Here is a 12,003-nt window from a genome sequence, read left to right as displayed (position 1 = left end):
GGTAACAGCTGAAGAGTAAGGCCGGATCTACACTACCCTATATCCCGCGATCCAATCCCAGATGATATGCTTTGAAATGGATTATATGGGTCTCAACTCCAATATAATCTGGGATAAGCAGACAATCTGGGATCAGATCCTGGGATATAGGGCAGTGTAGAAGGAGTGTAAGTGTGGAGTGAGAAACAAAAATTCAGTGGCCTTTGAACAGCCACTAACTTGGTGAAAAGATGAGTAAGAACTTTAAAATATGAATGCTCTAAATAAATCAAAATAAAAAAGAAGACATAATTCTGGCAAGTTCAATGTTAACAGAGAAGAAGAATTTAAGCATTTAGCACTAAAGACAAAACAAACGGAATGAAAACATTGGAAATAGGGAGCTTGTCAGTGAATTGGTAGGGCCATTTAACAACCAAGATGTAAAAGGAATCCTCAAGGACAAAGGTATATTTCAGAAAAGCTAAATGAATTCTTTTCATGGTTCTTCATTCTGGAGACTTTGGGGAATTTATCCTTGTGTAAGCTCTCCTTTTAAAGTGATAAATCGGAAAAATTGCTTGAAGTTGAAATGCCAGTGGAAAAACGTTTTGAAGAAAAAGATAGATTAAACAGTGATAACTCAATCAGAAGGACTGTGGGTAAATGTGAAAGAATGGTAATCTTCCCAGAGTAGGGTGCAAAATAGCTTTGTTTTTGCTTAACACAGCACTGCATTTTAAATGTGGGATTAGACTGAGAAGGGAAATGGACCTTGAGAACTTGTTGTGCCATTGTTATCTTGAGTATCGCTCAGGGATGTGAGATTGAAAAAAATGGTTCAATAAAGTAGTAGTGTCTGTATTAAGTACTTAAAGCCAGTGATGAAAATCCTAAAGAAGTGTAAAGTTTCAGCACCATACTTACAAGGAATGTGGGCTGCCAGGAAATGAGAGTGGAGGTGGCCACAGGGGCAGAGGGAACTTTTTCTGAAGTATTCACAAAGCCAATCACTGGATCTTGGGATTTAAAGCTAGAGGTCTGGCTCCTTCGGAGTCAAACCAGTCACTTCAATGATGCTATCCATCCATCTTGCCCTTGGTCGGCCTCTTCCTTTTTCCTTCCATTTTCCCCAGCATCGTTGTCTTCTCTAAGCTTTCCTGTCTTCTCATGATTTGGTCAAAGTACTTCATCTTTGCCTCTAATATTTTCCCTCCAATGAGCAGTCGGACTTTATTTCCTTAAATACAGACTGGTTGGATCTTCTTGCGGTCCAAGGTACTCTCAGAATTTTCCTCCAACACCACAGTTCAAAAGCATCTATCTTCCTTCACTCAGCCTTCCTTATGGTCCAGCTCTCACATCCATAGATTACTATGGGGAATACCATTGCTTTGACTATGTGGATTTTCATTGCCAGTGTGATGTCTCTACTCTTCACTATTTTATCAAGATTGATCATTCCTTTCCTCCCAAAAAGTAAAGGTCTTCTGATTTCCTGGCTGCAGTCTGCGTCTGCAGTAATCTTTGTACCTAGAAATACAAAATCTGTCACTGCCTCCACATTTTCTCTCGCGATTTGCCAGTTATCAATCTGTCTTGTTGCCATAATCTTGGTATTTAATGTTTAATTAATGTAAAACTCCAGTAAGATTCTAGCCATAGCATATATATAGACTGAGTAATAGACAACAATACTACAGCATTTTGAAACACTATAATGACTTATCTCTCAAGAACAAGAAAGAGTGGTATCCATGAGCATCATGGATTGATAATTCTGTATGTTGATGTAAGGTTAGTAATGCAACAGTTAGAAAGGCAAGCATTTGCAGAGAGCATGAAGCAGAGTGGGAACATAGGGATCCTCCAGCAAAGGATCACCGCCTTGACGGGGCGCTGGAGCTTGAGCACCTCAATGATGTCATGAGCGAAACCGTGAAGGGACACCCAAGACGGGACGGTTGTGGCAGAGAGGTCAGACCAAGCGTGATCCCTGGGGAAGGCAATGGCAAACCACTCCAGTATCCTTGCCAAGAAAACTAAATGGACCAGTACAACCAGAGATATGTCGGTATGCCATTGGAAGATGGGACTCCCAGGTCAGAAGATGGCCAAAATGCTACTGGGGAGGAGCAGAGGATAAGTTCAATTAGCCCCAGATGTGATGACGCAGCTAGCTCAAAGCCGAAAGGAAGGCTAGCGGCCGACGGTACTGGAGGCGAACGACGAATCCGATGCTCTAAAGATCAACACACCATAGGAACCTGGAATGTAAGATCTATGAGCCAGGGCAAATTGGATGTTGTTATTGGCGAGATGTCAAGACTAAAGATAGACATTCTGGGGGTCAGCGAACTGGAATGGACTGGAATGGGCCACTTCACATCAGATGACCACCAGATCTACTACTGCGGACAAGAGGAACATCGAAGAAATGGAGTAGCCTTCATAATTAATAAGAAATTCGCTAAAGCGGTGCTTGGATACAACCCAAAAAATGACAGAATGATCTCAATTCGAGTGCAAGGAAAGCCTTTCAACATTACAGTGATCCAAATATATGCCCCAACCACAGCTGCTGAAGAAGCAGAAGTAGATCAGTTCTATGAGGATCTGCAGGACCTACTGGATAATACACCAAAAAGAGACATTATTTTCATTACAGGAGACTGGAATGCCAAGGTGGGAAGTCAAATGACAACAGGGATCACAGGCAAGCATGGTCTGGGAGAACAAAATGAAGCGGGACGCAGGCTGATAGAATTTTGCCAGGAAAACTCGCTGTGTATAACGAATACTCTCTTCCAACAACCTAAAAGACGGCTTTACACATGGACCTCTCCAGACGGTCAACACCGAAATCAGATTGACTACATCCTTTGCAGCCAAAGGTGGCGGACATCCATCCAGTCGGTGAAAACAAGACCTGGGGCTGACTGTAGCTCAGATCACGAACTTCTTATTGCCCAATTTAGAATAAAACTAAAGAGATCAGGGAAAATACACAGACCAGTTAGATATGATCTCACTAACATTCCTAGCGAATATACAGTGGAAGTGAAGAACAGATTTGAAGGACTAGATTTAGTAAACAGAGTCCCAGAAGAACTGTGGACAGAAGTCCGAGACATTGTTCAGGAGGCAGCAACAAAGTACGTCCCAAAGAAAAAGAAAACCAAGAAGGCAAAATGGTTGTCTGCTGAGACACTGGAAGTAGCCCAAGAAAGGAGGAAAGCAAAAGGAAACAGGGATAAGGGGAGATATGCCCAGTTAAATGCGCAATTCCAGAGGTTAGCCAGAAGAGATAAGGAACTATTTTTAAATAAGCAATGCATGGAAGTGGAAGAAGACAACAGAATAGGAAGGACAAGAGACCTCTTCCAGAAAATTAGAAACATTGGAGGTAAATTTCAGGCAAAAATTGGTATGATAAGAAACAAAGATGGCAGGGACCTAACAGAAGCTGAAGAGATCAAGAGAAGGTGGCGAGACTATACAGAAGATCTGTATAGGAAGGATAATAATATTGAGGGTAGTTTTGACGGTGTGGTGAATGAGTTAGAACCAGACATCCTGAGGAGTGAGGTTGAATGGGCCTTAAGAAGCATTGCTAACAACAAGGCAGCAGGAGACGACGGGATCCCAGCTGAACTGTTTAAAATCTTAAAAGATGATGCTGTCAAGGTGATGCATGCCATATGCCAGCAAATATGGAAAACACAAGAATGGCCATCAGACTGGAAAAAATCAACTTATATCCCCATACCAAAAAAGGGAAATGCAAAAGACTGCTCCAACTTCCGTACAGTGGCCCTTATTTCTCATGCCAGTAAGGTAATGCTCAAGATCCTGCAAGGAAGACTCCAGCAATACATGGAGCGAGAGTTGCCAGATGTTCAAGCTGGGTTTAGAAAAGGCAGAGGAACGAGAGACCAAATTGCCAATATCCGCTGGATAATGGAGAAAGGCAGGGAGTTTCAGAAAAACATCTATTTCTGCTTCATTGACTATTCTAAAGCCTTTGACTGTGTGGATCATAATAAATTGTGGCAAGTTCTTAGTGGGATGGGCATCCCAAGCCACCTTGTCTCTCTCCTGAGGAATCTGTACAAGGACCAAGTAGCAACAGTAAGAACTGACCACGGAACAACAGACTGGTTCAAGATTGGGAAAGGCGTACGGCAAGGCTGCATCCTCTCACCCAACCTTTTTAACTTGTATGCAGAACACATCATGCGATATGTGGGGCTGGATGAATGCAAAGCTGGGGTGAAAATTGCTGGAAGAAACATTAACAACCTCAGATATGCAGATGACACCACTCTGATGGCCGAAAGCGAGGAGGAGCTGAGGAGCCTTCTAATCAAGGTGAAAGAAGAAAGCGCAAAAGCCGGGCTGCAGCTAAACGTCAAAAAAACCAAGATTATGGCAACAAGAATGATTGACAACTGGAAAATAGAGGGAGAAACCGTGGAGGCCGTGACAGACTTTGTATTTCTAGGTGCAAAGATTACTGCAGATGCAGACTGTGGCCAGGAAATCAGAAGACGCTTACTTCTTGGGAGGAGAGCAATGTCCAATCTCGATAAAATAGTAAAGAGTAGAGACATCAGACTGGCAACAAAGATCCGCCTAGTCAAAGCTATGGTATTCCCTGTAGTCACCTACGGATGTGAGAGCTGGACCTTAGGGAAGGCTGAGCGAAGGAAGATCGATGCTTTTGAGCTGTGGTGTTGGAGGAAAGTTCTGAGAGTGCCTTGGACTGCGAGAAGATCCAACCAGTCCATCCTCCAGGAAATAAAGCCCGACTGCTCACTGGAGGGAAAGATACTAGAGACAAAGTTGAAGTACTTTGGTCACATCATGAGGAGACAGGAAAGCCTAGAGAAGACAATTATGCTGGGGAAAGTGGAAGGCAAAAGGAAGAGGGGCCGACCAAGGACAAGATGGATGGATGGCATCCTTGAAGTGACTGGACTGACCTTGAGGGAGCTGGGGGTGGTAACGGCCGACAGGGAGCTCTGGCGTGGGCTGGTCCATGAGGTCACGAAGAGTCGGAGACGACTGAACGAATGAACAACAACATGGCCACTGCCAAAGCACTCCTGGTGCTGCAGTTTTTGTAGGTTTATTGACAATTATTCTTGTAGAGCTCTAGGACTTTCTTTTTGCGAAGGTACTTGTAACTTGTAAAAAAAAAAGCAGGACCTATATGCAAGAGAAATGCAGGTTACACATTTTAATATGTGCAGTAAAATAAAGGCTGAAGTGTAAATGCATTAATAAAACTGGATTTTGTCATTGGTTCTGTTGTGCACGTCAGCCTTATCTAGTCACAGGGAAAAATGCAAGATACTCCACTTAGGCAGAAAAAAATGAAATGCAAAGATACAGAATGAGGGACACCTGGCTCGACAGCAGTACATGTGAAAAAGATCTTGGAGTCCTCGTGGACAACAAGTTAAACATGAGCCAACAATGTCATGTGGCAGCAAAAAAAGCCAATGGGATTTTGGCCTGCATCAATAGGAGTATAGTGTCTAGATCCAGGGAAGTCATGCTACCCCTCTATTCTGCCTTGGTCAGACCACACCTGGAATATTGTTTCCAATTCTGGGCATCACAATTGAAGGGAGATGTTGATAAGCTGGAATGTTTCCAGAGGAGGGCTACTAAAATGATCAAGGGTCTGGAGAACAAGCCCTATGAGGAGTAGCCTAAAGAACTGAGCATGTTTAGCCTTCAGAAGAGAAGGCTGAGAGGAGACGTGATGGCCATTATAAATATGTGAGGGGAATTCATAGGGAGGAGGGAGCAATCTTGTTTTCAGGAAAGGAAATTCCACCTGAACATGAGGAAGAACTTCCTGACTGTGAGAGCTGTTCAGCAGTGGAATTCTCTGCCCTGGAGTGTGATGGAGGGTCCTTCTTTGGAGGTTTTTAAGCAGAGGCTGGATGGCCATCTGTTGCGGATGCTTGGAATGTGATTTCCTGCTTCTTGCCAGGGGGTTGGGCTGGATGGCCCATGAGGTCTCTTCCAACTCTATGATTCTATGATTCTAATCCGTACAATTAAACCTTTGAAAGCATACATTAAAATGTGTATATGTGATCAAGAGGGCGAGTTAAATATATGCCTGCCTATGGTAAAAAGGGGGGGCTCATTGCACATTGCTCAGGCAAAATCTACCCTCTGGCTGCTCAGATTACAGACTGAAGGCATTTCTATGATATACAGATTGAAGATCCCTCAGCTGAAATGCTTGGGACCAGAACTGTTTTGGATTTAGATTTTTAAATATATATATATATTGGTGAAAGCATGTTCCTGTATCATAAGCTGTACACAGCTAAAATGCACAATGAACAGGCTTTGATTTTTTTTCCTGCAATATGTGAAAAATCAATAATTGATCAATTAAGAAGTATGGGCGAAGATATGAAAGATAATGTCAGAATTTATATTTTATTTGTGAATTTTGTCCAGATGGCCGAGCACGGCTTTAGCTGTTATATTATTCTGAACATAAGAAAAAGTTCTGTCTGATAAGGAATTTGTGATCAAAGCTCTCACCAATCTGTCAGATTCCATCCAGTCATCGAAGTCACCAGCAATTGGAACACCTGTATTTGCATATACATACATAATGAGAGATGGGATCCGAGTCTAAACACGACATTCATTGATGTTAAATATACACCTCATGCACATAACCTGAATGTCATTTTATACATAATATTTGTAATAATTATGTTCATAAAGTGTCAGAAACAAAGATGTCACTATTCCTGCCATACTTTTGAACATTTTGGAGTATTTCGGATTTTGCAATTCTAGATAAGGGATGCTCAACCTGTAATGATATGCAACCAGACCTCTATCACCTATGTATGAGTCCTCCATCTTCTAAATCATATGCCTCAATCAATGCCTTTGGGGACATGAACACACAGTAATTCAAGCCATTGTATTTCTTTGTCCTGAAAGCTAGGGCAAGCCAATTTTCTCAGGTTGTAAGGTTCATGTGCTAGTAGGGATTCTGGGAATTATAATCCAACCCATTGAGGGGGTACATGATTGGAACAGGATGGGTTTTTAAAGTAGTTTAATTACTGTATTTTCCAGCTTATAGAACTACTTTTTAACCTAGGAAAATCTACTTTTTAACCTAGGAAAATCTAGGCGGGTGCTGAAACTTCTGAGCCAGACTGGAGAATCTGCGGTTGCCGCATATAGTGGGGGGAGCTCAAAAACGGCTGTGGCCACATCCCTGCCATATGTGGTGACCGTATGAAAGCAGCAAGGGTGGCACTGTACAAGTACGATAGAAGAAAATCCACTCACTAGGATTTGTGGAAAGAAGTGTCTTAACACGGTCCCAATGTTGAGGTGAGGGAAGATGTAAGTGAAGGGCGGAGCAAGCTGCAGGCATCCGGGACGCCCGGGGTATGGAACAAAGAGATAGAGTGGCACTGTGTCCAGAAAAACATGCTCTTTCACCTGTTTGGCCTGTCCTTGTATCCTATTACCATACCTCCTTCTCTGCCTCTCAGATCTCACTCCTGAGGATTGCAGTGAAGCGGTGAAGGTGCAGATGTGTGAGATCTGAGAGGCAGAGAAGGAGATACGGTAATAGGAAAATTACCATATTGAAATCATATCTGATGTTTTTAAAAAAAATTATTTTGTGTGCATTGAAAGAGGGGTAGCCGTATACGGCGAGTATATCCCAAACTCTATATTTTAACTGGAAAAGTTGGGGGTTGTCTTATATGCCCAGTGGTCTTATATGCCGGAAAATATGGTACTTTTCTGTTAAGACATAATATCATCTATGGAACTATCAGTGTCACAATTTCCAAAACCAAATTAAAATCCATACATTGCAACAAATATTAGCTCACATGCATAGGACTGAGGACATTATCACAGGAGGCTGCTAAAGTGCAGATATAAATTTCTGATGATTACATTTACCGCACAATGTTATAGTGGGAAGTGGTCACATTGTGCTTGAATCATGATTCAATTGTCCCTTTTCATTGATGGGAAAAACCTGTCAAAGAATTTAATATTGCTTTTGTTTCACAACTTAATCTTGTGTGCTAATTTCCTTCTGCTACAGTCCTGATATTGGAAAGCATAGGAAAATCTAGTGAGAATATCAAAATTCTGTGGCTGAGCAGTTGTAGCAATATACAAAAAACATAAGGAAAATAGAAGAAAAACACAGTGCACGTGCACTGGGTAGGGCAAACATGGTAAGAAGCTAGACTTTGTGAGCACAGATCACAGTAATTCACATCACTAAATTGCCGGCATTGCTCAGCAGCATCGATGTGTGAAAGAGATCATTCCAATGGTGGTATGTTTCTATTTGCTTAAACAATGAGATTGCAACAAGACAAAACCCAGGTATGATAAAGTCCTAAGATAGGTATATGCACTTCAGAAAGGATAAAGAGTACAAATGTTTTATTTTGCTTACTACTTTTTAAACTGACAACTTGTAAAGAGAAGCACAGACACAAAGTACTGCAGTATTACTCATGACAGTGCCACTACACTAGGAAAGGCAGGGGACACTGACATTAACAGGAAAGTACAATTTAAGAATAGCTCCAGAATGCCTCTCAGTCCAGCTTATCTATAAATCTAGCAGCAAGCGGAGTTGTCAAAGGGGAAAAATTAGCCTCTGGCTTTCCCAAAGTATCCATGCTCCTCTTTGTCTCTTAGAATGAACACACACTACATAATTGAATGGACCTGAAACAGTTTTAATTATTATGGTCTCTGCCATGGTGTTGTAATTCTGTAGGCCTGCTGACAATTCTTGTAGGTGATCCCTAATATCTTTCTTTATAGAACTGCAGCTCAAAGTCCCTTAGTTATAGAAGCATTACTTCTATATGTGCATAAAAAGCACTGTAGTGACCACATTTTAGAGGAAGAGGTGGCCAAAGTGTGGATCTGGGAGTACATACAGCTCCACAGGGCTGTTTTTGTTATAGATAGCAAATGTGGCATGCCTCAAGTAGTTACCAATTGGCATCCATCTCTAAGACAGAGGTGGGGAAAGTGGAGCCTGCAGATGGCATGTACTGTTTGGGATTCCTTCATGAAACCCTTGGGGGGCACTGGAATACCGCTCTAGTCCCACCATTTATATATATATATATATATATATATATATATATATATATATGGATGGGGCAAATTTAGACAGGGCACAAGGGCAGAATATGAGCCCCCAGAATCACTAAAATTGCAATCCCTTGAAAAAAGCAAACAAACGATTCCTGTAGTAAAATGCTGTAGAGTGGAATGGTCCAGTTTAGCTAGCCAATCATGGTGGGATAATCTTTGGCCCTTTCATCTCCTCATTTTGGTATTTACTCTAGTTCCCTGACACTGGAGATCATTGAAAAAAAAATAAGCTTTTCACGTACTGAGATAAGAACAATCCTGGACTGATAAGATTCTTTGCAGTTTGTGACCTATTCGGCACAAAATTCACATGTCATCGTTTTTGCATAGAAAACAGCATTTTCTGCACAGAAAACAATATTCCGTGTTAAATATTATTTTCAATGCAGACAATGCTGTGCCCTCTGCAGAAAATGCTGCTTTTTGCACAAAAGATGCATAAGAGAATTTTGCACAGAATACATCTTGAATTGCAAACAACCTTCAAAAACTGTGGTCTTTGAAGATTTTCTTGTAGTTAGAAAAAAATTGCTGAAATTACTCATTGCTACCTTCGAGAAGAAACATAATGAAGAATTACATTCCTCTCTTAATTGCAACACCTAAGTATTGTCAAATGAGAATTTTCATCTTGTTTCACTTAATAACTCATGTGTTGTCTGTATTCAACCTTGACTGAGGAATTCTGACTCCAAATCAGTGTTGGCATCTTTATAACAGAGTTTTATACAGCTCTGTGACAGGTTTCTAATACAGGCGGCAGCATTATTCTAAGAAGGAAAGAGAGAGAACGGGAGACTGCTTGTTCTTCAGGTCATACTGCATTTTAGTTCATCCCAAATACAGTGTATTTGGAGAGGCAGTAATTCATTCCCACCCCTTTAATTATGGTCTTAGGAATTTAAATCCAATATTACTAAAATCCATAAATTAAAAAATTGAGACTTTTTTTTACTAAACAACTTGATGCCAAACTAGAATCAACACTTGATTTAGGGCCCTTCCACACAGCCCTTTATCCCAGAATATCAAGGCAGAAAATCCCACAATATCTGCTTTGAACTGGAATATATGGCAGTGTGGACTCAGAGTGCATCCAGATAGCCCCTTTATTGTAATAACTCCCACAATAAAGAAGGGGCTATTAAGATGACATCCTGCAGTCCAGACACCATTCCCACAGTTTTCCGGACTAAATTAGCCCCCAGACCCCTTTGAAAAGTAAAGAACATTAACCCGGCCTCCATTATAGTCTTGGTGCACCTCTCCTGGTGCACCTCTTACTGGCACATAGTAATGATGTGCCACAAGAGGGAGGGGAGGAAGACAATAGCTCCCCCCACTCTTATTATTTATTATTATTATTATTAACTTTATTTGTACCCCGCTAGCATCTCCCAAAGGACTCGATGCGGCTTACACGGGCCGAAGCCACAAAACACAATACAATAGAAAACATAACACAGCGATAAACAAAGCAAATCAATAATTAAGCAAAATAACCACAATGACAATACATCAAGACACTATTAAAACTGGTTCGGCCAGCGCAATGGGGTACAGGGTTAAAAGTGCTGAGATGGCAGGAGGAACGTAGGATTAAAGTGTGGTGTGCAGCAATGTTAGTTGTGCTAAAGTGCATCTAGGACTTGGGATGGGGATTCCTAATCTGCGAAGGCACATCGGAACAGCCAAGTTTTTAGGTTCCTTCTGAAAACTGCCAGAGTAGGGGCCTGACGAAGCTCTTTTGGAAGGGCATTCCAGAGTCGGGGGGCCGCCACAGAGAAGGCCCTGTCCCGCGTCCCCACCAAGCGCGCTTGCGACGTAGGTGGGATAACGAGCAGGGCCTCCCCAGATGACCGGAGCGAGCGTGTGGGTTCGTAGATGGAAATGCGGTCACGCAGGTAGGGTGGTCCCAAACCGTTTAGGGCTTTGTAGGTGAGCACCTGCACCTTGAATTGGGCTCGGAAAATAAATGGCAGCCAGTGGAGCTCCTTGAACAAGAGGGTTGACCTCTCTTGATAATGGGCTCCAGTTAGCATCCTGGCTGCTGCCCGCTGGACCAATTGTAGTTTCCGAGCCGTCTTCAAGGGCAGCCCCACGTAGAGCGCATTGCAGTAATCCATTCTAGAGGTGACCAAGGCGTGGACCACCCCGGCCAGATCCGCCTTCACAAGGTACGGTCGCAGCTGGCGCACAAGTCTCAGTTGTGCAAAGGCCCTCCCGGATACCGCCGACACCTGAGCCTCAAGTGTAAGCGAAGAATCCAAGAGGACACCCAAACTGCGGACCTGTGGCTTCAGGGGGAGTGTAACCCCGTCCAACACAGGTTGCCACCCTATACCCCGATCCGGTTTACGATCGACCAGGAGGACCTCTGTCTTGTCGGGATTGATCTTCAGCTTGTTCTTCCTCATCCAGATCGACACAGCGGCCAGGCACTCGTCCAGCACCCGAGAAGCCTCCTTGGAATTAGGTGGAAAGGAGTAGTAGAGTTGTGTGTCATCCGCATAGAGATGGCACCCAACTCCAAAACTCCGGATGACCTCTCCCAGCGGTTTCATGTAGATGTTGAAGAGCATGGGCGACAAGATAGATCCTTGCGGGACCCCACAGGTCAAAGGCCAGGGGTCCGAGCAGGCGTCTCCCAGCTTCACCATCTGGGTGCGTCCCTCCAGGAAGGACTGGAGCCACGACAGAACCGTGCCCCCAAGGCCCATCCCAGAGAGACGACCCAGAAGGATACCATGATCGATGGTATCGAAAGCCGCTGAGATGTCCAAGAGAACCAGCAGAGTCACACTCCCCCTGTCC

The sequence above is a fragment of the Anolis sagrei genome, chromosome 5 (genome assembly GCF_037176765.1).
Source record: "Anolis sagrei isolate rAnoSag1 chromosome 5, rAnoSag1.mat, whole genome shotgun sequence".
NCBI classification, from domain to species: Eukaryota; Metazoa; Chordata; class Lepidosauria; order Squamata; family Dactyloidae; genus Anolis; species Anolis sagrei.
The sequence above is the reverse complement of the archived record's forward strand: the minus strand, read 5'-3'. Positions refer to the sequence as shown.